At 39.6% G+C, this 23,441-nt stretch overlaps 1 protein-coding gene and 1 non-coding gene across 2 annotated transcripts in view; one reads left to right on the top strand and one right to left on the bottom strand.

Moving 5' to 3' along the window:
* CMKLR2 (chemerin chemokine-like receptor 2) overlaps nucleotides 1–23,441 on the top strand; it is a 41,929-nt gene that overhangs the window by 14,280 nt on the left and 4,208 nt on the right. The window lies entirely within an intron of this gene.
* On the bottom strand, nucleotides 14,741–14,847 carry LOC112065124 (U6 spliceosomal RNA). Its single transcript, XR_002891851.1, has one exon. It is a non-coding gene; the product is annotated as a U6 spliceosomal RNA (small nuclear RNA).

Here is a 23,441-nt window from a genome sequence, read left to right as displayed (position 1 = left end):
CACAAAAAAAAAAAAATATATATATATATATATATTTACAGGGCAATAACTGACTGCATTCCATTAGACACAATTCATTTGTATTTCTCTGGATGAGATTATTGCACGATTGTAAAATAGACGAAGACAATGACAAGCAGAGAGAACCTGAAATAAAACCCAACCATAAATCATATTTTTCTGGATGCCTAAATATCATAAGTCATGTCTGACAGTGCACCTCTGTATTAAGACCACTGTACTGATTTTAATTCCAATGTTCCACCTCAATGTGTCAAGAAGTGGAGGAGTGTGGTCCTTTTTAAGCCGTATGATAAGACGTCACTTTGAAAACATTACAGATAATTTGCTGATCTGTTAGTTTAAAAGATAATTTTAAATTATTCAATGCAAAATAGTTATAAATTTACACAAATTATTTTGAATAAAAGTTGCCTAGGGAGAAAACAGCTTTCTAGATTTGCAAAGGAGAAGGTGGGCTCTGGATGGGAGGATAAAGATGAAAAATTGCAGGCTCTTGGTGATACTTTGCTCTACTTTCTCTGATTCTGAGCTGGAAGTAGAAACAGTAAGGATAGGAAAGCAGAATATAAAGGGTGCCCTGAAACAACAGCAGCATGTGCCTCAGAGGGACACTTTAGCCCCAGTTAGCCACAGGCACCATCAGCCCCAGTGGTTTGTCGGGAGGTCATGATCATGGGAAGGCTCTTGTTTCATGGTTAACGCTTCTGCCCAGGCCCATGTGGGGAAACATCCAAACAGGACAAAACTGATGCCTCCAGCTGCTGTGCCCTATTTCCACATCTGTTTAGTTTCCTCTTGGTTCCTGCTCCAGTCCTAATTTCTGCATTCTGATTCCTGGCTACTCTGTCTCCTGCAGCTTTATTCATTTCCAGTCTCACCTAGTGAGTATTGACAATTTGCTAATAAATGGGCTATATTCTCTGACGTGTGGCTTCATAGAGCCTCTTGACTTCATTTCTCCACATGTAGTGGAGCATTGGTTCTCCTGTTTCAAGTCAGCTCAATCCTGTGTGGTGGGTCCTCCCCTCCTAAGCCCTTAGCTACCATTGCACCTCTTTCCTCAAGGTCACCCTGCACCTGAGCACCCTAATGGGTTTGCATTCAAAAGGCTCTCTGCTGCCCCCGCCAGGAACCCAGAAGCACTACTTCAAACTACTTCCCGGCTCAGCTTCACCCTGATTAACTACTTGTTTGCTGAAATAATTACGAAATTCTGATTCTCCCAACTTGTAGTAAGAAAGAGAAAGTAAGCAAAAACAGTAAAACTAAATTTAATTTTGGCCATAATGATAGGAGTTGATTTGGTAGGTAAAAGAGTTGATTTGATAGGAGTTTGGTAGGTAAAATTATTCATCTATACCAAAATCATAGTTATTTTAGATCTTCCTCACTTGTTCCTTTAACACGTATTTACAGAGCATATTCCATGTTCTAGGAATTTATCTAGCAACGAAGGACATAGTAGAGAATTTTAAAAGACAAAGTTTTGGTACTCAGAGTTTATACTGTATATCTAACAGGGTTTCTTAGAGTGAGGAGGTAAATAGTTAATGATTTACAGAGTTCTACTTTATAGAGGGGGAAATTTTAAGAGTCTAATTGGTATGCTAATCTGTGTTCTCTAAGTTAATCACAAATAGAGTGACAAAAACTCGTGGCAGCAACCTGAAATAAAGGCATAATCTTTTTTTAAAAATTTTTATTTATTTTATTTATTTTATTTTTGTCTGTGTTGGGTCTTCGTTGTTGTCCAGGGGCTTTCTCTAGTTGCGTCGAGCGGGGGCTACTCTTCGTTGCGGTGCGTGGGCTTCTCACTGCGGTGGCTTCTCTTGTTGCGGAGCACGGGCTCTAGGCGCTTGGGCTTCAGTAGTTGCAGAGGACAGGCTCAGTAGTTGTGGTGCACAGGCTTAGTTGCTCCGCGGCATGTGGGATCTTCCCGGACAAGGGCTTGAACCCCTGTCCCCTGCATTGGCAGGCGGATTCTTAACCACGCCACCAGGGAAGCCCTAAAGGCATAATCTTGCAAGCCTTAAAGAGGTAAACCACAGCAAACATCCTGGCCTGTATTTTCTTTCCAAATTTTCATTTTGAAAAATTTTTAACATTCAGAGAAGTTCAAAGAATAGGACACTGAACAACTATATACTTATAACATAAATCGTTAACATTTTGCTACAGCTGGTTGATCTGTAATTATATTTATATATACATATATATGTACATATATTTAATTTTTTATTTGAAAATAATTTCAGGCCTACAGAAAAGTTGCAAGAAAAATAAGAGTTTATTTTATTTATTTATTTATTTATGTATCTCACATCCCCTTTACCTAGATTCACCAATTTTTAAACTCTTGCCCCATTTGCTTTTGTTTTTTTTTGTTTTTTTTTTGGCCAACCTGTGATTGAACCTGGGCCCTCAGCAGTGAGAGTGCAGAGTCCTAACCACTGGACCACCAGGGAATTCCCTGCCCCATTTTCTTTTACTATATTCTTTGTATGTGTGTATGTACGTTTTCTGAACCGTTCAAGAGGAAGTTGCATACAATGTGCCCCCTTTCCCCTATCTTTTTCAGTGTCTATTTACTAAGAACAAGGACATTTTCCTACATAACCACTGTATATTTACCAATTACAGGAAATTTAAAATTGATGCTGTACTTTTTCTTAATTGAAGTATAGTTGATTTACAAGGTTGTGTTAATTTCTGCTGTATAGCAAAGTGATTCAGTTATACATATATACACTTTTTTTTAATATTTATTTATTTATTTGGTTGTGCCGGGTCTTAGTTGAGGCAGACAGGCTCCTTAGTTGTGGCATGTGAACTCTTAGTTGTTGCATATATGTGGGATCTAGTTTCCTGGCCAGGGATCGAACCCAGGCCCCCTGCACTGGGAGCATGGAGTCTTAACCTCTGTGCCACCAGGGAAATCCCTATACATTTTTTTTTTTAAATATTCTTTTCCATTATAGTTTATCACAGGATATTGAATATAGTTCCCTGTGCTATACAGTAGGAACTTGCTGCTTATCCATTCTATATGTAATAGTTTTGATGCAATCCTTTTTAAAATCTCATCTGTAATCCACATTCTAGTTTGTCAATTGATCCAGCAGTGTTCTTTTTGGCCTTTTATTTTCCTCTAGTACAGGATGCAGTCCAACATCACATATCTCATTTAGTTGTCACGCGTTTCTCTAGTCTCTTTTATTTTATATATTTATTTATTTTTGGCTGCATTGGATCTTCATTGCTGTGCGCGGGCTTGGGCTTTCTCTGGTTGGCACGAGCGGGGGCTGCTCTTCCATGCGGTGCGCGGGCTTCTCATTGCGGTGGCTTCTGTTGTCGCAGAGCACGGGCTCTAGGCACATGGGCTTCAGTAGTTGTGGTTCGAGGGCTCTAGAGCGCAGGCTCAGGAGTTGTTGGTGCACGGACTTAGCTGCTCCGCAGCATGTGGGATGCTCCCGGACTAGGGATCGCACCCCTGTCCCCCCGACCAGCAGGCAGATCCCTAACCACTGCACCACCAGGGAAGCCCTCTAGCCTCTTTTAATTCAGAACATTTCCACAGCTTTTCTTTGTTTTTGATGACACTGGCATTTTTTAAGAAAACAGAACTTTTAAAAAAAAATGTTCTTTTAGAGGTTCTTCATTGAGAGACTGTCTGATATCCATCTTGTGTCGCAGATTCAGTTCTCCTAGAAGAAGACTTTGAGACAGAATTTAAGGGTCAGATATTTACTAGGTTGTGCCCTTAGGATCGATACCTGCATGTGGAATGGGGGGTGGGGGCGTTGGGGGAACGACACAACCCGACAGAGGGGGAAGTTGAGCTATAAGGTAGGACTGACAGCCAGAGCCAACTCCAAATGGACCTCTGAAGCTACAAAGGACCCATCAGGATTATCCCCCATTGGTCCAAAGTGACCAGGCCTTTCTACTTCCACCTCAGTCATCGCTGACAGTTGGCTATCCTAGAAGGGCATGACCTTGGGCAAAGGGGCTCTGTGTAGTAGCAGCAGTCCCTGAAGGGCTATTAGTTGGATGTGGCCTTTTGACAGCTCTCCCAGGAGTTAGTTTGTCCTTGTAGGGGGATCTGGACAATGCATTTCCATTTACCACATTTCATGATTGAAATCAGATTTTACATTCCCAGCTGGACAACTACTATGTGTGTGTACATATATATATATATATATATATATATATATATATATTTCTTTTCTTGTCTTTTGATTTACAATGTTGATTTACAATGCTGTGTTAATTTCTTCTGTACAGCAAAGTGACTCAATTGTACATATATATACATTCTTTTTTTTACATTATTTTCTATTATGGTTTATCCCAGGACTATATATATATATATATATATATATATATATATATATATCTCTTTCTGAATTTTTTGAAAGTTAAGTTGTAGACTTCAGCCCTAAAAACTTCATCATGCACCTATAATAAAGAAGATTCTCCTACAAAACAATATCATTAACATACCTAAGAAAATGAAAAAATATCTTAATGATATTCAATTCATATTCAAATTCTCCCTATTATCCTCAAAATATCTTTTATAGAGTTTTAAAATCAGTATCTAATCAATGGTCATGTTAAATTCCTCTTTTTTTTTTTGGTCTTTTCTCTTTTAAACTGGAACAATCCCTCTGTTTTTCCATATCAAAGACTTTCTAAGGAGACTGGTTGTGATGTCTTGAAGAACCTTCCTATTTTTCAGAGTGGTTTTTTTTGGTTTTTTTTTCAAATTTGAAAGGCATAAGACATAATGTCACAAGAACTGAGGAAAATACCATTTGCTTTTTCTTAGATGATTTTAAGTATTAATACAGATGACATAATTTTTAAAGATGTGGACTATCTTTGTTAGAATAATAATTAAAGGCCTGCTTTTAGATCCATTATTAATTAAGGAGAGTCAAAGAGAAGTAAAGAGATAAAATGTTTTTTTTTTTTGTAAAACGGTTTTTATACCGTTTTCATTACATGTTTATAAAATTGAGTTCTCATTATTTGTGCACGTACGTGTTTGTGTGTGAAAACATAGCCAGGTTCTACTTAACGTTCACATCTTCTCTAACAAAATAAAGCAAAATAAAAAGCCACTTAGTTTTTTGTGTAATGTGGTAGTAAGAACAGGAAATGAAAGAATCATATTATCTTATCCCATCATATTATGTTGTATCATAATCATATTATATTATATTGTTAGTCCTTTAAATGTAGCACTCTCCTTATAAGCAGCTCTAATCCTCTTAAAATATTATGACTCATTCATTATAACAAATTAAGAAAGACATGAGACACAAGAATCTTTTCAGATTATTTCCAAACAGGCTTCTTTACCTAATATCCTTCAATTGAGTTAGTTATGAGTTTTCTGATGGAAAATAAGCCTATTTCTGCTAGGTGTTTGTCAAAATACTTGCGAAATTTGTCAGTGGCCACCACCTTGACGACTGACAAGAATATCTTCCTGTCTCCTCCCTCCTTTCTCCTTTCTTCTTTTTTTTAATGGAAAGAATTTACTGTTAAAACTATATTATAGGACTTATTTTTTACCCGAACTAAGATATATCCCATAAAAACTAAAGGAAGTGGGAAATCTTCAATATAAAAAGTATACAATTTTATGTGGGATAAATATAAAACCAAATATTTAATGTTATGAATAGGATAAGATATAATAGAGAACAGGTCAATTTTGCCTATTTTGAGCCAATCTATTTTGGCTCAGCACTATTCCTTGAGTGTCCGTTATGTTTAAGTCCCTGTACTGGACCCTTTGATGAGTCACGAATTTAACTGATTAATTCATTTATTTATTCATTCACTTTTATAGTCTCTAGGGCTAAATCAAGCTTAGGAAGGAGAAGGAAATGGTGGGAAAATATACATTTTTCCACAGGAATTTAACTATTAAGTAGTCTACATTCCTCCTAGATTTCATAAGCCTAATTTTTAAAAGAACACCATGCTATTTGGGCCAGGTGGTTTCCAGACACACAGAGTATGCCAATTCAAACTCCCTATCCAGGTGACATCAGCAAAAATAGTGGAGTAAGGACCTTAGAAAATTCTCTCTTCCACAGAAGCAACAAGAAACTGGCAAATGGTCAGAATCAAATGTTTCAGAACTCTGGAAATTTCCCAAAGGCTTACAACAATCTGGGGAGTGTTTAAGAAGAAGAAGGAGGAGGAGAAGGAGAGGAAAAAAACTGTTCAATCTCAGTAAAAGAAATGAGCTTTGTGGCATTTTTAACTTGCCCTAGTCCCATCTCGGACTCTCCTGCTTTGTGATATTCTTGAAAACCAACAGCCTGCATTCATGGTGAAGACCAGCAGCCCGACAGCCACTGGAAGGAACAGAAAGGGGCTGGAGCTCCTTCAAAGCTTCACCCCCAGAGACTTATTATATGACCTGTTTGTTCCCTGGAAAATCCCACTTGCAAGACCGTCTATTTGACTTAACTCAGAGCTCATTAAGTGTGAAAAACTTTTTCCCCATAAACATTTGTCGAAAACAATGACAGGCAATTACTTAACTTTGCAGCTGCCTGACTGAGGTGACGGATACCCGTTGGGGGAAAACATTAGACTAACAAAAAATTTAAAACAGAATGAGACATACAGAGGGGCTTTGGGAAGCTTCTGAATCAAGAAGGCCACACGCATGTATAGGGTTGTGTTCATGCCTAGGGCTATGTGCATTGACAAGAAAGACCTGAAAAGGCCCTAAGCTCTCACCTCCGGATGACCTTGAGATTCTGTGCAAGGAAAGTGGAAGCTAAGGCAGAGTTGAAAATGCACCCCCAATATGCACACAGAGCCTCTCACCAAAAACTGGGTTACTTATTGGTTCTAGGCATTTAAGGAAGTTTCCAGATCCTACCTTATACCTTCTGAGCTTTGCATGGAGGTAAGAACAAAGGAAAGATCACATGGGCGATAAGACAGCCAAGAACTTTGATGTCTCTCTAGATTCCTGTTCCCATTTCAGTTCAGGCCACTAAGGATTTTCCTTACTTTCTTGCCAGCTCAGCCATACATTTAAAGAGATGATTTTTACATTTAGTACAGTGGCTTTTAGAGATTTTGTAGTGAAAAGATTTAAAAGAATATCTGTAATGCCATATTGCCAGAAACACAACTCCACCTAGCTTTTGAGATATTATTGTTGTCCTTAGGAAGGTTCTACCTACACTGTCATTTCTTATCTGACTATAGTAAGGAGGAAAAAGTTATTATGTTGACTGCAGTGATGCATTGTTGGGGAATCCTGCTTGTCTTTTTCTACTGTTCAACCTCAGAGCCAGGCTTGAACCAGCTGCCGATTTTCTCTTCTTATCCTTGAGGGGCCCCAGAAACTCAGCACTTCCCTCTCTCTCAGTAGCTGACTCTACCTACTTTTCTTGTCACATATCTCTCCAACTTCCATATTCTTTGCTCCGCAAAAATTTATATTTGTCTTAAGGACTTTACTATTACTCACTAGAGGAGAATAATTAGATAGCAAAAACATGATCAATATGAGAAATTTACAGGCATTTCATAATTTTACAAATCATGGTTCTGATTTCCTTTTAGGATGATTTTTGTCTTCCAATTTTATTCTCTTAAAGAGTTGTTCTATAGTTAGATGAAGACCACAGAAACCCTTCCTCCTAAACCACAGATGTAAGGGTTTGTGTATGCTATCAAGACAGTGGGGGACCCTCTCCTCTCCAGAGAATATCTGGCACCTCTGAGAACCACCAGATTGAGTGGTACCCAAATCAGTCATCCTCTGTCCTGATTAGGACCATTATGGACATTATTTTATAATCCTTTATTATTAAATGATCAAAACATCTGAATATAATATAAATATAAATATAAATGCAGGTGCAAGTGGTTGATTGGGATACCTTTTGGGTACATCACATCGACTCCCTTCTCATGGTTGTTGAAAAGGCACTGAATAAACCATTAGTTCATATTATGTATCTCTTTAATGTAGGCTTACCAAATCCATTTTAGGATAATAATTCAGGGCCTGTAACTGCTGCCTAAGCACATTACAGCTGGGAAAACCTGTTTGAGAAGATGATTTGCTTTGCACTGTAACTGGCATAAAGTTCAACGCAGGTGTTGCTTAACAAGCTAGTTCCGAAGTGAAAAACAGGTAAATTCTAAAGAACATTGTGGACACTGCCTTTCAGTCAATTTTCCAGGTCGGTATGGTGGAATTAGACTTTTTTAGAAGTAATAGAATGACCATTCTGAATATCTCTTTCCAGAACCTTCAAAACTTTATCTTGAATGCAAGCAAAACTGAAGTGTTTTTGACTCAGGATATCTATGGTTACTATTAACATGACTATTCTTAGGTGGCTTTAAAGTTGAGCTTAGAATTGCCAAGATTTTTCTTTTAATAACTAGTCACGTGAGTTATTAAACATAGTTTCAGGGAATCAGACTTTAGGCTTGCAGTGGTTTGTCTGACTTTGTCTTATTAGAGAAAATCTGTGATGGACAGAAAAGATAGAGGAAAGTGTTCTAAAAGTAGAATTTTTAAAAAGAAATTTTATTGTATCAAGTGATTTGCTACTCAGTTTCTTCCAAGTTCCTTGTCAGGAAATAAACTGCTTGCATTATGTTTTAGTGACGATATATTGCGTTACTTGTATAGGTGCCAGGATATTTTCTGACTGCTTTCTTAGGCTTGAGTACTTGGAGAAATACTTGGCTTTTGAATTAGCCAAAGTACAGACCGTCCCTGACTTATGATGATTCAACTTATTTTTTGACTTTATGATTGTGCAAAAGCAAAGCACATTCAGTAGAAACTGTACTTGGAATTTTGGATTTTGACCTTTTCCCAGCTAGCAATATGCAGTATATCCTATAGCGATACACTCTATCCTGATGCTGGGAAGCAGCAGCAAACACAGCTCCCAGGCAGCCACGTGATCACGAGGGTAAACAACCAGTACACTTACAACCATTCAGCTGTAGCCCCCTGCAGTGGAAGCACGGAGCCCTAATCACTGGACCGCTAGGGAAGTCCCTAGAAGACATTTTTTGAATACCCATTCTGTGCAAAGCACTGGATTTGGTGCTACTTGGAGGCATAGACAGTAAAAGAGCTAGAATATATTGTCCTGCCATCTCTGACCTTCTCATACAAGTTTAAACTAAATGTCACCTGTATTTTTCAGATTTGGCCCCTGGGATCCTAAGTGGGAAGGTGACTCATCCAAAGTCATGCAGCTAATGACATTTAGAACAAAACTTCAGAACCATCTCTCCTGAGTTCCAATGCTCTTTCAACATGATAGGCTACCTAGTACCGTGGACGTCAATGGGCTCAGGTGTCATGGCAGGGCTGGAACTAGGGTGAGGTAATTAAGGCAAAATTTAACAGGCACCAAAAATCTCAGTAAACAAAATGAATGTAAAAGATCCATGCTGAACAAAATATCAAAATTTTAAGTGAAGTCAGGATCTGGCTCTGTACTTGCATGACCCAACCTCACGTGCCTCACCCTAATCTTGGCCCTATGTCATGCAATCTGAATTTGTGGGTGGACCAATGGGGAAAACCAACAAGAAACTATTCTGGAACTGGGACAGCAGGGATAATTGTGAAGGAATCCTGGAATAGATAGAGTAAGATGTCCAGATGTTCAGAGATGGGTCACAAGTGATCCACAGTAGTGTACTGAGATAAAATAGCTCTCGTTTGTTTTAATAAGAAACATATCTAAGATAAGAGGAAAATCTCGAGATGTGACGATGGGCCATGCTAACCTCTAGGGGGCACTGCTCCCATGAAGAACCTGGTTCCCGTTGAGGGCTCTGATAGGTGAGGACAAAATGAAGTCCTCAGAGCCTCACAGTGGGGTTTGGTTGGAGGGCTTTGATCAAAACTAGAAACTGGGGGGCTTCCCTGGTGGCGCAGTGGTTAAGAATCTGCCTGCCAATGCAGGGACACGGGTTCGAGCTCTGGTCTGGGAAGATCCCACATGCCACGGAGCCACTAAGTCCATGCGCTGCAACTACTGAGCCTGTGCTCTAAAGCCTGCACGCCACAACTACTGAAGCCCGCGCACCTAGAGCCCGTGCTCTGCAGCAAGAGAAGCCACTGCAATGAGAAGCCCGCGCACCACAACGAAGAGTAGCCCCCGCTCGCTGCAACTAGAGAAAGCCTGTGTGCAGCAACGAAGACCCAATGCAGCCACAAATAAAAAAATAAAGAATAAATTAATTAAAAAAAAAACTAGAAACTGGGTTAAATTTTTCTTCCTCTTTCTGATTTTCTTCTCTCTCACCTATGTCCTGAGCCTGAAGTGTTAAGCCAAGATGTGGATATGCACCATTTGAAAGTACCCTTGCCCTTTGTAGGACAAGAAGAAATCACAGTGGGGTCCCAGCAGAAAGAAGAGGCTCTTGGGCAAATGCAGTCCACGTATGGCCCAGGTCACCACGAGAGACCACGAGGGGACTTGAGACTTAACCTGCTATGGAGCAGTAAAGAATATGCGTTTGCCTAATGTCCTCAGAATCCAGCTGCCATGGCTGGATAGGAGTCCAGCCATGGTCTGGTAATTTGGTTCTTCACTTTTCCACATTTGCAGTAACTTTAACAGCAGAGTTAGAACCAGGCCCAGGAATAGAATAGATTCTGGGTAAATATGGGCCTCTGGCACAGCACTACTGTGTAGCCACAACAAAAGCTCAAAGATAAAAACCGTTCTCACAAAAAAAAAAACAAAAAAAAACAAAAAACGTTCTCACAAGCTGGGTCCACTGGGCCTTGGGGGGGCGGGGTGAGGAGTGATGAGAAAGGGTCTAATTAAAAAACAAAGAGGCTTTCTTTATCTTATATCATTCTGAGCTTCCTCCTACATAGTCTTCCTCATTTGCAGGGAAGAGTGGTTTATTTTTGTTTTGCTTTTTTATTCAGCCACAGGTACAGTTCTAGAAAAGGAAAGTAGAATTATTCTCTAAATTCAGTGTCATTCTCAGAAACTATTTCCTTAAACACTCTTGAGAAAGGATTCTTGTACCTTGGGTGCCCAGAGGGTAAGAACTTGGCACTTACACATTTCGATAAGAATCTAACCATGCCAACTTGCCAACTGAATGGTTTTTGCAATTTCCTTAAGTTTCCTCACCTTCAGTTTCCTAAGCAGTAAATAGAGAATAAGGGCTCAAAAGTAATGTCTATTATCATAGACTCTTGTCCTTAATGGATGATGTTAAAGAACCCCTGAGTGCAGGTGTCAATGCCTTCTACAGTGTCCCCACCAGCAGCCATTCAAGTGCAATGTATAAATATTTCTTTGTTTGGTTTGTTGGTTGGTTTTCTCTTTTTGGGGGGGCCTTGTCTCGCGGCATGAGGGATCTTAGTTCCCTGATCAGAGATCAAACCCAGGCCCCCTGCAGTGGAAGCATGGAGCCCTAACCACTGGACATCCAGAGAATTCCAGTTGGTAGGTTTTGAACAGCTATAAGTTCTTGGTTCCACTAAGCCAAACTTTTTAAAAATATTTATTTTATTTATTTATTTTCTTTTTTTTTGGCTGCGTCGGGTCTTAGTTGTAGCACTTGGGATCTTCGTTGAGGCAGGCGGGATCTCTCGCTTCAGCACAGGCTCTTTTGCGGCACGCAGGCTTCTCTCTAGTTGTGGCATGCGGGTTTTCTCTCTCTAGTTGTGGTGCACGGGCTCCAGAGTGCGTGGGTTCTGTAGTTTGTGGCACGCAGCCTTTCTCGCTGAGGCGCGCGAGCTCAGTAGTTGTGGCGCGTGGGCTTAGTTGCCTCGCGGCACGTGGGATCTTAGTTCCCTGACCAGGGATCGAACCTGCGTCCCCTGTATTGGAAGGCGGATTCTTTACCACTGGACCACCAGGGAAATCCCATCCACTAAGCCAAACTTTTCCTAGCTATTATGCCAACTAATTTTTTACCCTAGCTCCAACTTTGGAATCAACATAAATGTCTTACTATTTATGACCTTAAGACAGCATAAATGTCTTACTTTTTCCTCATCTTCAAGTATCTGAAAACAGCTCTCAGACTCCTTTATTTTCTAATTAGTTTATTTATTTATTTTTATTTTATTTTATATTGCAACATAGTTGATTAACAATGTTGTGTTTCAGGTGTACAGTAAAGTGATTCAATTATACTTATACATGTATCTATTCTTTTTCAAATTCTTTTCCCATTTAGGTTATTGCAAAATATTGAGCAGTATTCCCTGTGCTATACAGTAGGTCCTTGCTGGTTATCCATTTTAAATATAGCAGTATGTACATGTCAATCCCAAACTCCCAATCTATCCCTCCTCCCCCACCCTTCCCCCCCATAAGCATAATTTCATCCTCTAAGTCTTTGAGTCTGTTTCTGTTTTGTAAATAAGTTCATTTTATCATTTTTTAAAAGATTCAGCATAGAAGTGATATCATATGATATTTGTCTTTCTCTGTCTGACGTACTTCACTTAGTACGATAATCTCCAGGTCCATCCATGTTGCTGCAAATGGCATTATTTCATTCTTTTTAATGGCTGAGTAGTATTCCATCGCATATATGTACCACATCTTTTTTTTAATCCATTCATGTGTCAATGGACATTTAAGTTGCTTCCATATCTTGGCTACTATAAACAGCGCTGCAATCTCAGACTCCTTTAGTCCTCCTTTCTCACTGATTCCTTCAACCATTCCAACAGATATAATTCAGTCTCTGGAGTCCTTTCTTCTGCACTGCTTCTTTTTCCAATGGTCTCCTCAACATCTGTCTTTGCAGACCTCAACAAACTACACCTAATATAGATAGATTGGCCATGATAAAGTGGAATGCTGAGCCTGCTAGCTTTACTTTCACTACTGTCAAATAATTAATAGTGTTCATGAAGGATGTCTCTAAACCATCACAATAATGATTCTGGAACTCAACTGTTTGTTTACTGTCAATGGGCAAATCTTTCAACTGGTGCTTTATTTTATCTTCCACTACTACATTTGATCCTATACTCCCTCCTATATCTCCTTCTAAGTGAAAAAAGGCAGAAATATTTTCAGGCGTAATCTTGTACTGACTGGGAGGAAGTTCTAGAATTGTTGCCCCTCCCACCTCCCCCCACTTTTTTGCTTCTGTCTTGAAAAAACATTACCGTTGCTACCAAAACAAGTTTCCCTTCCACCCGCTTTACCAAGTTCACTAACTACCTCTCTGGATGATGAATAGTTTTGTGAAGTGTCTGCAACTTCAATACATTTTGCAAATTACTTGAGTGTTGTTCCTTCTTTTTTTTTTTAGAAAGGAAATATCTTGATACAAATTGAAATAAGCATATAATAGCTGCTAATTCAGTTTCTATCCTAAACTGGGTATTCTTCCTAGATTTCTGTCAATGTTATTGACAATATGTGATTAAGGCCAAAACATTTTTAGTGCCAAGTAATGATGAAACAGAAAACAGAGGTATATTACGGTAGCAGCACAAACTTCCACTCAGTGTCCCTGAGTTTTCTGAAGCATATCTTTGTCTGCAGAGATTTCAGGTCAAGGTTAACGATTTTAGACGCAGACCAACATAGTCACGTACAACCTTTTTTTACTGTCTAAACCATGGGTAGTATCTATTTTTGAGCAGTTTAATAATCTGGTAGGTATTCTGTTGTGGCTGCTGCTTCCAAGATCAGTTCTTCAGTAGACATAACATTGCCCAGAAGACCCTAAAAAGGATTAAAGCTCTAGTTTTGACTGCTTATGTGGATGAAAATATCCACAACATAAATTGAACAATTCAGATCTCCAGTAGCTATCTAGTCATATGCCCTACAAAAATAGTTACAGAAGTCCTATGGCCTCAAGGTTTCCAAATTAAGTGCCTACTTCTTCTTGCTAAAAAATTATTTGCATACATAGAAATCACTTTTTAAGGAAAATTTAGGGATTTCTGCTCTGACCAAGGCTTTGAAACATTACATTGCTAATGGTGGTGATTCTTTCCCAGACTCTAGATAAAATTTGGAGAAAAGTGAGGTAAAGACCTAGACCTTTAACAAAAGATGAAAATAGCTTTTTTAAAAAGTAAGAGAAATATAATGCTTTACAGTGTCTATTTTCTCACCACTCTTGGTCAGATATGGGGATAATAGTGGCCTTTGGGGGCTTGACATAGGGGTCCCCCAACTGCCTTCAGAAGGCAGGCATCTAACAAGGTGTGATCTCAATACAGATCAATAATTTTCAAAATATAAAACACACAAGTTTTAAAATCTGTACTTAAATCTTCTCATTTTTCTCCTGAAGTGATACAAAGAAATGCCATTATCTTTCTACTTTCCCTCTAACCCCCCTCCACTGTGTACTGCTTTTAGTCTTAAACTGGTAGTAATCAATAGCTATAATTATTGAGTATGCTTTCTGTGCCGGGCACTGACCTAGCCACTTTCTGAGGATTTCCTTTTGTGATCATCTTTAACAACCCTATGAGTTAGAACTATTACTACTCTCATTTTACAAATGAGGAAACTGAGGCTTCAAGGTAGTAGGTGATTTGTCTAAGATTCCACACCACAGCCAGGAAGAAATAGACTGGGATTTGAAGGCAGGCATTCTGATTCCAGAGGCGATAGACCACTTTATGGCCTGATATTTAAATTTTACCCATGTGTTCATTATCTTTTTTTTTTTTTTAAATATGGAACACTTCACGAATTTGCGTGTCATCCTTGCGCAGGGGCCATGCTAATCTTCTCTGTATCGTTCCAATTTTAGTATATGTGCTGCCCAAGCGAGCACTGTTCATTATCTTAAAGTCTTGCAAAGAAACTAAGCCTGAAAGCTTCTCCCTGACCCAAGGTTAATCATTCACTCTGTTTTCCTCCCCACAATCAACAGAGCCATACAGATTGTACAAATCGGGACACAAACTTCTGGGTGGAGCATTAGATCAACTGTTATGTAAGTAGGCGTTGACCTTTCAAATATGTGCTGTGTTCTCTTAAACCGTCCTAGTGAAGCCTGAGGGTAGGACATGCAAATCAGCCTGCAAGTGCCTTTTATGAAAAGACCTTGATCCCAGCAGAGTGAAAACAGGTATCATTTCATGTGCACTTGATTCAATTGTATTTTTTTCATAAAGAACAAATTTTCTCTTCCCCCACCCCATTGCCTTTAAAATGGAATAAAACATCTGTATGCCTGAAATTAGCTATAGTTTTTCTATCCAGGGTTGATTTTCAATGACAACTCAATAAAAAAAGTTATTGTGAAGGTTATCCTAGCTTAGCTAAGCTTCCTGAAAGCTTCTATTAATCTCCTAAATGAATGTCTTTCAAATAAGTCTCCCTCATCTCCATTCTAACTCTCACTGCCTAAGGCCCTTCCATCTTTGACTTCAATTGTGGCAATAACTCCCAAACTGCTACCAGATGATCTTTACAAAGACAAAAATTCAGCGATGCCACTCCCTGCTACAAACATTTTTATTTGCTCCCAGCTGACAGTGGAATAAAACCCAAATGCTTAAGTATGACTTTCAAAGGCCTTCATTACCAAAACACTCCCTTTTTTTGTTGTGTCTTTTCCAGCCAAACCAAAGCACTGACATTTATCCTAGTATGCCAAAGAATATTGTCATTTGTCTTAAAGTATGGCATTAAGCAATAAATGACATGGGAGCTACAGATAGGCAAGATGCTTCTCTTATTCGCGGTTAGGCTATGCCAGGCCTTGGGGTGGAAAGGTGCAATCCAACAATTACCTTTCTACCACCTCCCACCCCCAGGAACCATCAATATCACACTCAACCTTCAATTTCCATTTAAAACTCCCTTGTTTCTCTTGGGTGAATAAACAGGGAATCTTTATAAAATACTACTGTGCCCCAACACCTTCCAGGCAGAGATCGTTTTTCCAAAGGGCAGCAAAATATTCTGCTGGTGCCAAACATCTTGAGCACAAACTGGGGTGTGGTATACAGTTTATATTTGATAGTTAGTGGAAAATATTGAGCAATGACCTCAAATAACTCCCCCCACCCTCACACACACACACACACACACACACACACACACACGCTTTTCAACAAAATCTCTCTTCCCTAAGTAGATGGCTCTTGAAAAATAAAGTTTGCTGACCATGTATGTTTGCCGGGTAATGGATCTTCGGTTTTCACCGAACAGTTTCTCTCTCATGTCCATTGATTCTTTCTACTCATTCCTGTCATTCAATCAGAAGCAGAGTACAGGTTCCCTCAAGCGCCCCTTTTCTTTTCACGGGAGATGCATTTTACAGGAGATACATTCTTGAGTTCTTTTTTATCAGGGTGTATGGGGAACTCGACAAAGGCAATCCATGTAGACAATTGTCAGCAACATCAAATCCTTCTCTCTGATCAAAGCAGATTAGAGCCTAAATTTTCTTAAGGTTCTGTTAGGTATACGTTTCTGCAATGGTCCATGAAAACCCATCTAACTCAACGATATGGAACTAAATTGAACCCCTCTGCATTCACCAAATGTTCTGCCAGAAAGAATCTTTGTGTTTTGTCAAGGTGGATAAACAAAATGTTTCCCTGTACAGCCAAGCCTCATTTAAAACCACATTTAAAAGTTTAATGATACACATTTCTACCAGACATCCTTTCCCCAGATCATCTGGATTTTATAATCTATTTATTACTATTCTTTCTACCAGAACTCTTTGTAGTGAAATCTATTTATTCAGAAAAGAGTTTCAGCTTTACCATCTATTAAATCTGCATAGATTAGAAACCAGTTTGTTTAATTCAATAAACAGTTCTGTGCTCCAGAACTAGATATTTGTCACTTGAGTATCGAAGTAAATGTAACCCAGGAATGTGATAACTTGGTTCCTCACAGCAGCTGAATCCCTGTAGTAAATACGCCTCTTCACATTCTTTGGAAACCAAACCACAAACTTGAGGGATGCTTCTCTGAACTTTGCTCCACACCAAGCATTTTTCACACATTTCTAATGGACTTGGGTGGACCTGTTTATATTCATGTCCACAATGCAGCTTGGCACTCACTTCAGTGGCTACTCAAAAGATTTAAGATCATGTAGATCTTTATTAGTCTTTATTTCAGTCAGAATTATTTATTTGCCTTTCAGCAACACATATGGTTTAAGACAAATACAGTAGCTATTTCCTCTTTTCAGTCAAGTCTAAAGCCTCATCCTGGCATTGCTACTGTGCTCTTCTAAACTGAGAAAAATATATGACATCTCAATGGAAAGTCACTGCCAGCCAAGACAGTTTGACTCTTCCTATTTAATACATGACAGTGTTTCCTTTAAACCTGGATTTAAAGACCTAAGTCCGCCTGCTACCCGTCTTCATGTCTGGTTACTGCCTAGCAAGGCTTTTTTCTATTGCCCATACATCCCTCTAGTTTCACCTCTGCATCTCTGGGAGATTGGGATTGACAGATATACACTAATATGTATAAAATGGATAACTAATAAGAACCTGCTGTATAAAAAAACAAATAAAAAAAAATATGAAAAAAAGTAGTGTGTGTATATATATATATATATATATACACATATATGCATATGTATGTACCTGTGTATGTATATATATAGCCACATGGTTAAACTGAGGGCAAATTTCCCCATATTTTCTTTCTGCACCTCTTTTTGCTCTTTCTCTCTTATCTCATTAAGAATAAACAGATCAGTATAACACATCATGATGGATGATACAGCAGAACATCAGTTTTTAAAAGTTTAAAAACACATGTTCTTAAATGTAGGTCCTTAAATTTAAATTGGCAGAAATGCCCAAGGCAGTAACCTTTCTTTGCAGACCACATTTTTACTTTGAGATTGCAGATATTATCTTGAGATTGCATTATCACACACTTCATTTGCACCCTCATATGTGTATAGTTTTATTTTTTTCAATAATTTTGTTTCTTTTTTAAAATAAATTTATTTATTTTATTTATTTTTGGCTGCGTTGGGTCTTCGGTGCTGCGCGCGGGCTTTCTCTAGTTGCGGCGAGCTGGGGCTACTCTTCTTTGCAGTGCGCAGGCCTCTCATTGCAGTGGCTTCTCTTCTTGCGGAGCACGGGCTCTAGGCATGCGGGCTTCAGTAGTTGTGGCTTGTGGGCTCTAGAGCACAGGCTCAGTAGTTGTGGCGCATGGGCTTAGTTGCTCCGCAGCATGTGGGATCTTTCCGAACCAGGGCTTGAACCCACGTCCCCTGCACTGGCAGGTGGATTCTTAACCACTGCGCCACCAGGGAAGCCCAATAATTTTATTTCTTACTCTATACAAGGTATAGTGTTAGCAAAGACTTCAAATTCAAGTACTGACAGCATCCTGTAAAGTGTCATAAATGAGTGATTTGGAAGTGGTGGTGACCATGACAAGTCAGAGTACATACCTTGTCTGGAGAGGAATGCAAATGCTGCTACAGAAGATACAGGCCCATTATTACCAGATGATACAAATTATCAAAAGGAGCTAAAAATTGCAATATTTTTGTGAAGTCTATTAATGTTTAACATTAGCATCTACACCAAACATCTTTAACACTTTTTCAACCACAGACACACAGACTAACAGTTTGCAACCTCTATAAAACACAGTTGGTTGGTAGTGGGATAGAGCAGACCAGGCCAAGCCAGGACTCCAAGATGAAGGTGCCCACGGGAAAAGAGCAGATTCAGCAGCAAGAGATAGAAGAAAGGAGTTCAGAGTGAGCTCAGTGTATGTAGATCAGGGTTTCTTAACTTTGGCCTCCTTGACTTTTGGGGCAAGATAATTCTTTGTTGTGGGGAGCTGTCTATTACAGGGTGCTTAGCAGCATCCCTGGCCTCTACTCACTAGATACCAGTAGCATTTCCCCCCTCATCCTCCATCCCCTGTTGTGACAATCAACAATGTCTCTAGACATTGTCAAATATCCCCTGGGAGGCAAAATTGTCCCTGGTTGAGTACCGCTGGTACAGATGTTGGTGGTAATAAGGGATGAGAATTAGTGGCAGAGCAAGGCCTCCTGGGGTGGTAAGTCAGTAGTCTAACCAGTGTAGGAGAGAAGCATGGATCCTCCCAGAGAGCAAAGGAGCAGGGTCACGGAAATGTGGTAACAGAGGTCAGTGTTCTCCAGAAGACCTGAGGTATAGCAATCCAAAACTGGAACCTGGGAGCAAGGACTAGGAACGAGGCAATAACCCAGTTACCCAAATCAGAGAATGAAGTAGAAAGAGAACCATGGATCAGGATGACTGCCAAGTTACACTTTGAACAAGGAACATATTTGAGTTCAAGTTTGGGGCAGAGCAGAGCTTACAGGTAGGAGTTGAAAGGCCCAAGTTGTGGGACTTAGAGCAATGATGAGGCGGGGACATAGGGATCTAATGAGAGGTGGCAGAAAACAGGATGAGGGTCTTTTATCAGGGAGTTTACTCACCATTCCTCTTGAGAACCAGCTTTGTTACAGCTCCAAGGAATAGCTCTGGTTCTAGGTTATGATCCATTTCTTTGCCTTTCTTACCATGGTCCTCCTTAGTAACTCTAACAGAAACCCAGTAAGGTTAGGAACTTGTACATAGCATCTTTTTTCCTGGAGAAAAAAAGAGCTGTCTCAACTCTTATAGTCAATCTCTTATATCAATTTGGAGAAGGTTAAAATGAGGATCTATGGAGAGGCCCCGAGTAGCATTAAATCTTACGGTTGCCTTGCTGGGACAAAGAGGCAAGTCATTCTCAGAGGCCAACTCAAGAGTTTCTATTTCCATTTTATTTTTATTTTTATTTATTTATTTATTTGTTTTTTGAGATTATGGAAGTCAATTTTTATTTTCTCCTTTTATACTTTATACTCTTCTAACTTTTCTACAATGAACATTTACTATGTTTATACACAGAAGATAAAAACTAATATATGTGTGTGTTGTTTATTCAATTCTTTAATTATAAGACAAGACAGAGATCACTTCTTCCAGAAAGCCTTCTCTGAATTTCTTCTTTTTTTCTTTTCTTTTTTTATTGTGGGAAAATATATGTAACATAAAATTTACCATTTTAACCATTTTAAGTGTACACTTCTGTACCATTAAATACGTTCACATCATTGTACAACCATCACCATTATCCATCTCCAGAACTTTTTCACCTTCTCCAACTGAAACTCTGTACCCATTATACAATAAATCCCCATTTCCATTCTTCCCCTAGTCCCTAGCAACAACCATTCTACTTTTTGTCTCTATGAACCTGAGTAGTTTATGCATACAAGAACAATCACACGTTTGTCCTTTTGTTCCTGTCTTATTTAATGTATAGCCTCGTCCTATACCCTTGAAAAGCTCAGAGTCTTCAAAGAGTTTGCCTTCCCCAGAGGTCACAAATTTATAGCTGGGCTGGATACAGCCCACAACTATTTTGTTTTAAAACAGTAGTTTAGGAGTTGGAAACTTTTCACATTAAAAATACAGATATTCAGCCATTTGTCAAAAACTCTGGCAACACTAAGCCCTCATTTCCCACATGGAAGCAGTTGGCTGGAACTGAGTAGCTGCTCTCCACTGAAAGCAAGTCCACTGCTCTTTGGTTTACCCAAATCCCATTGTCTCCCCAACTTGGACTGTTGCATCCATTAAAGTTACCTGCCCTTGGGACATTTAAATTATGAAATAAAGGGCAGAGGTTGTTTAACTCTGCCCAAATAACATAGGTCTATTATAACTCTAGATCTGTCCCTCATTTCCTTACAAAGCAGGAGTCTTACCAGCCCACCATAATCAATTGAATCAATCGCAAAAACTCTCTCACATTCTCTTTTGATGGCTAAAAAGGATGATCGTTAAATGGCTCCCTGACCATTGCTGGGGTAAAAGAGATCCTCCTTACAAAGCCAGCTTTTTCCTCTTTCTGCTCTCCCTAAGGGAAGCTCCCCTCTCTTTCTTCCAGAAGCCATGACAATTGTTAGGAATAGTTCCCACCTCAAGGGTTTCTTACAACATCTTTCACAGGAGGTGAGCACTGACAAGTCTCCACCACAGTGCTTAAAGTCAAGGCCTAGAGAAGCTATATTAGTTAGGATACAGGTTCAGCTGCTTTAAAAGAATAGGGGGGGAAATATTTTCTCACTTAGTAATCCAGAAGGAGGTGGTTCAGAGAAGTAGGACAGCTCTGCTCTATGAGGTCATCCAGGGACCCAAGCTTCTATCTTGTGAACAATCATGTTTTCCTTATCCACCTGGTACATGATGGCTCATCACTGCATCCTCATTCAGCCAATGAGAAGAAGAGAAAGAGGGTAGGGGAAGGCCCGAGACTCTGGCATAGAACGAAGAGGTCAAAACATCTTGTTGCATGTACAAGCCAAGAACTGCCAAAGTTTGCCAACAAACCACTGGAATCTAGATAAGAAGCATGGAACAAATTCTCACTGATAGCCCTCAGAAGGAAACAACCCTGCCTACAACTTGATTTCAGTTTTCTCCAGACTTTGAAACAATAACTTTGTTATTTTAAGCTATCCAGTTTAGAGTACTTTGTTACAGTAGCCCTGGGAAACTAATACAGTTAGTTAGTCTCTAGATATTTGGGTAGGTCTAAGTAAGGTTTGGAAATTCTATCTGGAGGTGCCTATAAACTATAAAGCAATATACAAACAAGGTACAATAATTAAGCAAGAATATGCCCTCAAGGGTTAACTGTGTCTAGCCAAGGACTTGGTAGGATAGTTGCTGAATTCTGCCTTACTTCTCACTTTTCTCCATCCCACCCCTCCCCTCCCCATCACCAGCACACAAAAACATCTACTCAAGTCCGAGGGGAATTCCTAGCTTATATTTGTTGTGAAGGATTCAGCTGGGCAGTATTCAGCTCCTCTTTTTTTGTTGTTGTTTTGTTTTTTTGTATAATGCTGTAAAAAGCTGCATTTATTGCAATTTTTTTCTTTTTTTTTGAATTTTATTTTTTTATACAGCAGGTTCTTATTAGTTATCCATTTTATACACATCAGTGTACACATGTCAATCCCAATCTCCCAATTCATCACACCACCACCCACCGCTTTCCCCCCTTGGTGTCCATATGTTTGTTCTCTACTTCTGTGTCTCTATTTCTGCCCTGCAAACCAGTTCATCTGTACCATTTTTCTAGATTCCACATATATGTATTAATACACGATATTTGTTTTTCTCTTTCTGACTTACTTCACTCTGTATGACAGTCTCTAAGTCCATCCCTGTCTCTACAAATGACCCAACTTGGTTCCTTTTTATGGCTGAGTAATATTCCATTGTATATATGTACCAAATCTTCTTTATCCATTCTTCTGTTGATGGGCATTTATGTTGCTTCCATGACCTGGCTATTATAAATAGTGCTGCAGTGAACACTGGGGTGCATGTGTCTTTTTGAATTATGGTTTTCTCTGGGTATATGCCCAGTAGTGGGATTGCTGGGTCATATGGCAGTTCTATTTTTAGTTTTTTAAGGAACCTCCTTACTGTTCTCCATAGTGACTGTATCAATTTACACTCCCACCAACAGTGCAAGAGGGTTCCCCTTTCTCCACACAGTATTCAGATCCTCTTGAAGATCTTTCTCCAAGCCTGAACTGGTCATTGCATCTAACCTACTCATCTGCTTTCTGGAAGATTAGGAATGTCTCTGGAATAAGGGTTTCTGTTTGAAGGGATTCTGTTCGGAAAAATCATTCATCCTCAAGGTACCTCCCCCTGCCCCAAGAGAAATGGGATGAGGGGTGGCTGGTATCCTTCAGCAGGCCCTGCGATTCTGGCCCAGCACAGTCAGCAATGACTTTGCAAGCTCCTGACTTGCTGAGGATAGTGGTTTTGTGTAATTAGAAGTCCTCCACTGGCTTTTCTATGTTTGGGGAATCAAGTTCCATCTACTCACTGCTTAGGGTTTTGTAAGGTGATTTAGGGCCATTTGACTTCAGAATTGCTCATAGCCTAAAAGAATAGGTCATAGGCACCAGGAAGGTAAGGGTGTCTTAGTATACAGGCAGAAAACCAAGACAGGAAGTTGGAGGTTAGGCTGGAAAGGATTTGACACGGAGGGGGTTCAGCTACCAGAAGGAGTGAAGAGGGCAGAGTAAGGTCCCAGACCTGAAAGAAAAGGGTAGCAAGAAAGAAGCCAGTCTTGGACACATGAAGGAAAGGACTCAGTGACAAGGATCAAGTCTAGATCTTGAGGATAGAACTGTGGGTCAAGGCCAGAGAGATTCTGGCAATGAGAGTGACTTAGGGGTGAACTCACAAACTCTCACCTGAGGCTTTAAAATTACATTTGGGGGCTTCCCTGGTGGCGCAGTGGTTGAGAAGTCCGCCTGCCGATGCAGGGGACACGGGTTCGTGCCCCGGTCCGCCAAGATCCCGCCTG

This window comes from Physeter macrocephalus, chromosome 2 (assembly GCF_002837175.3).
Source record: "Physeter macrocephalus isolate SW-GA chromosome 2, ASM283717v5, whole genome shotgun sequence".
NCBI lineage: Eukaryota > Metazoa > Chordata > Mammalia > Artiodactyla > Physeteridae > Physeter > Physeter macrocephalus.
The sequence above is the reverse complement of the archived record's forward strand: the minus strand, read 5'-3'. Positions and strand labels throughout refer to the sequence as shown.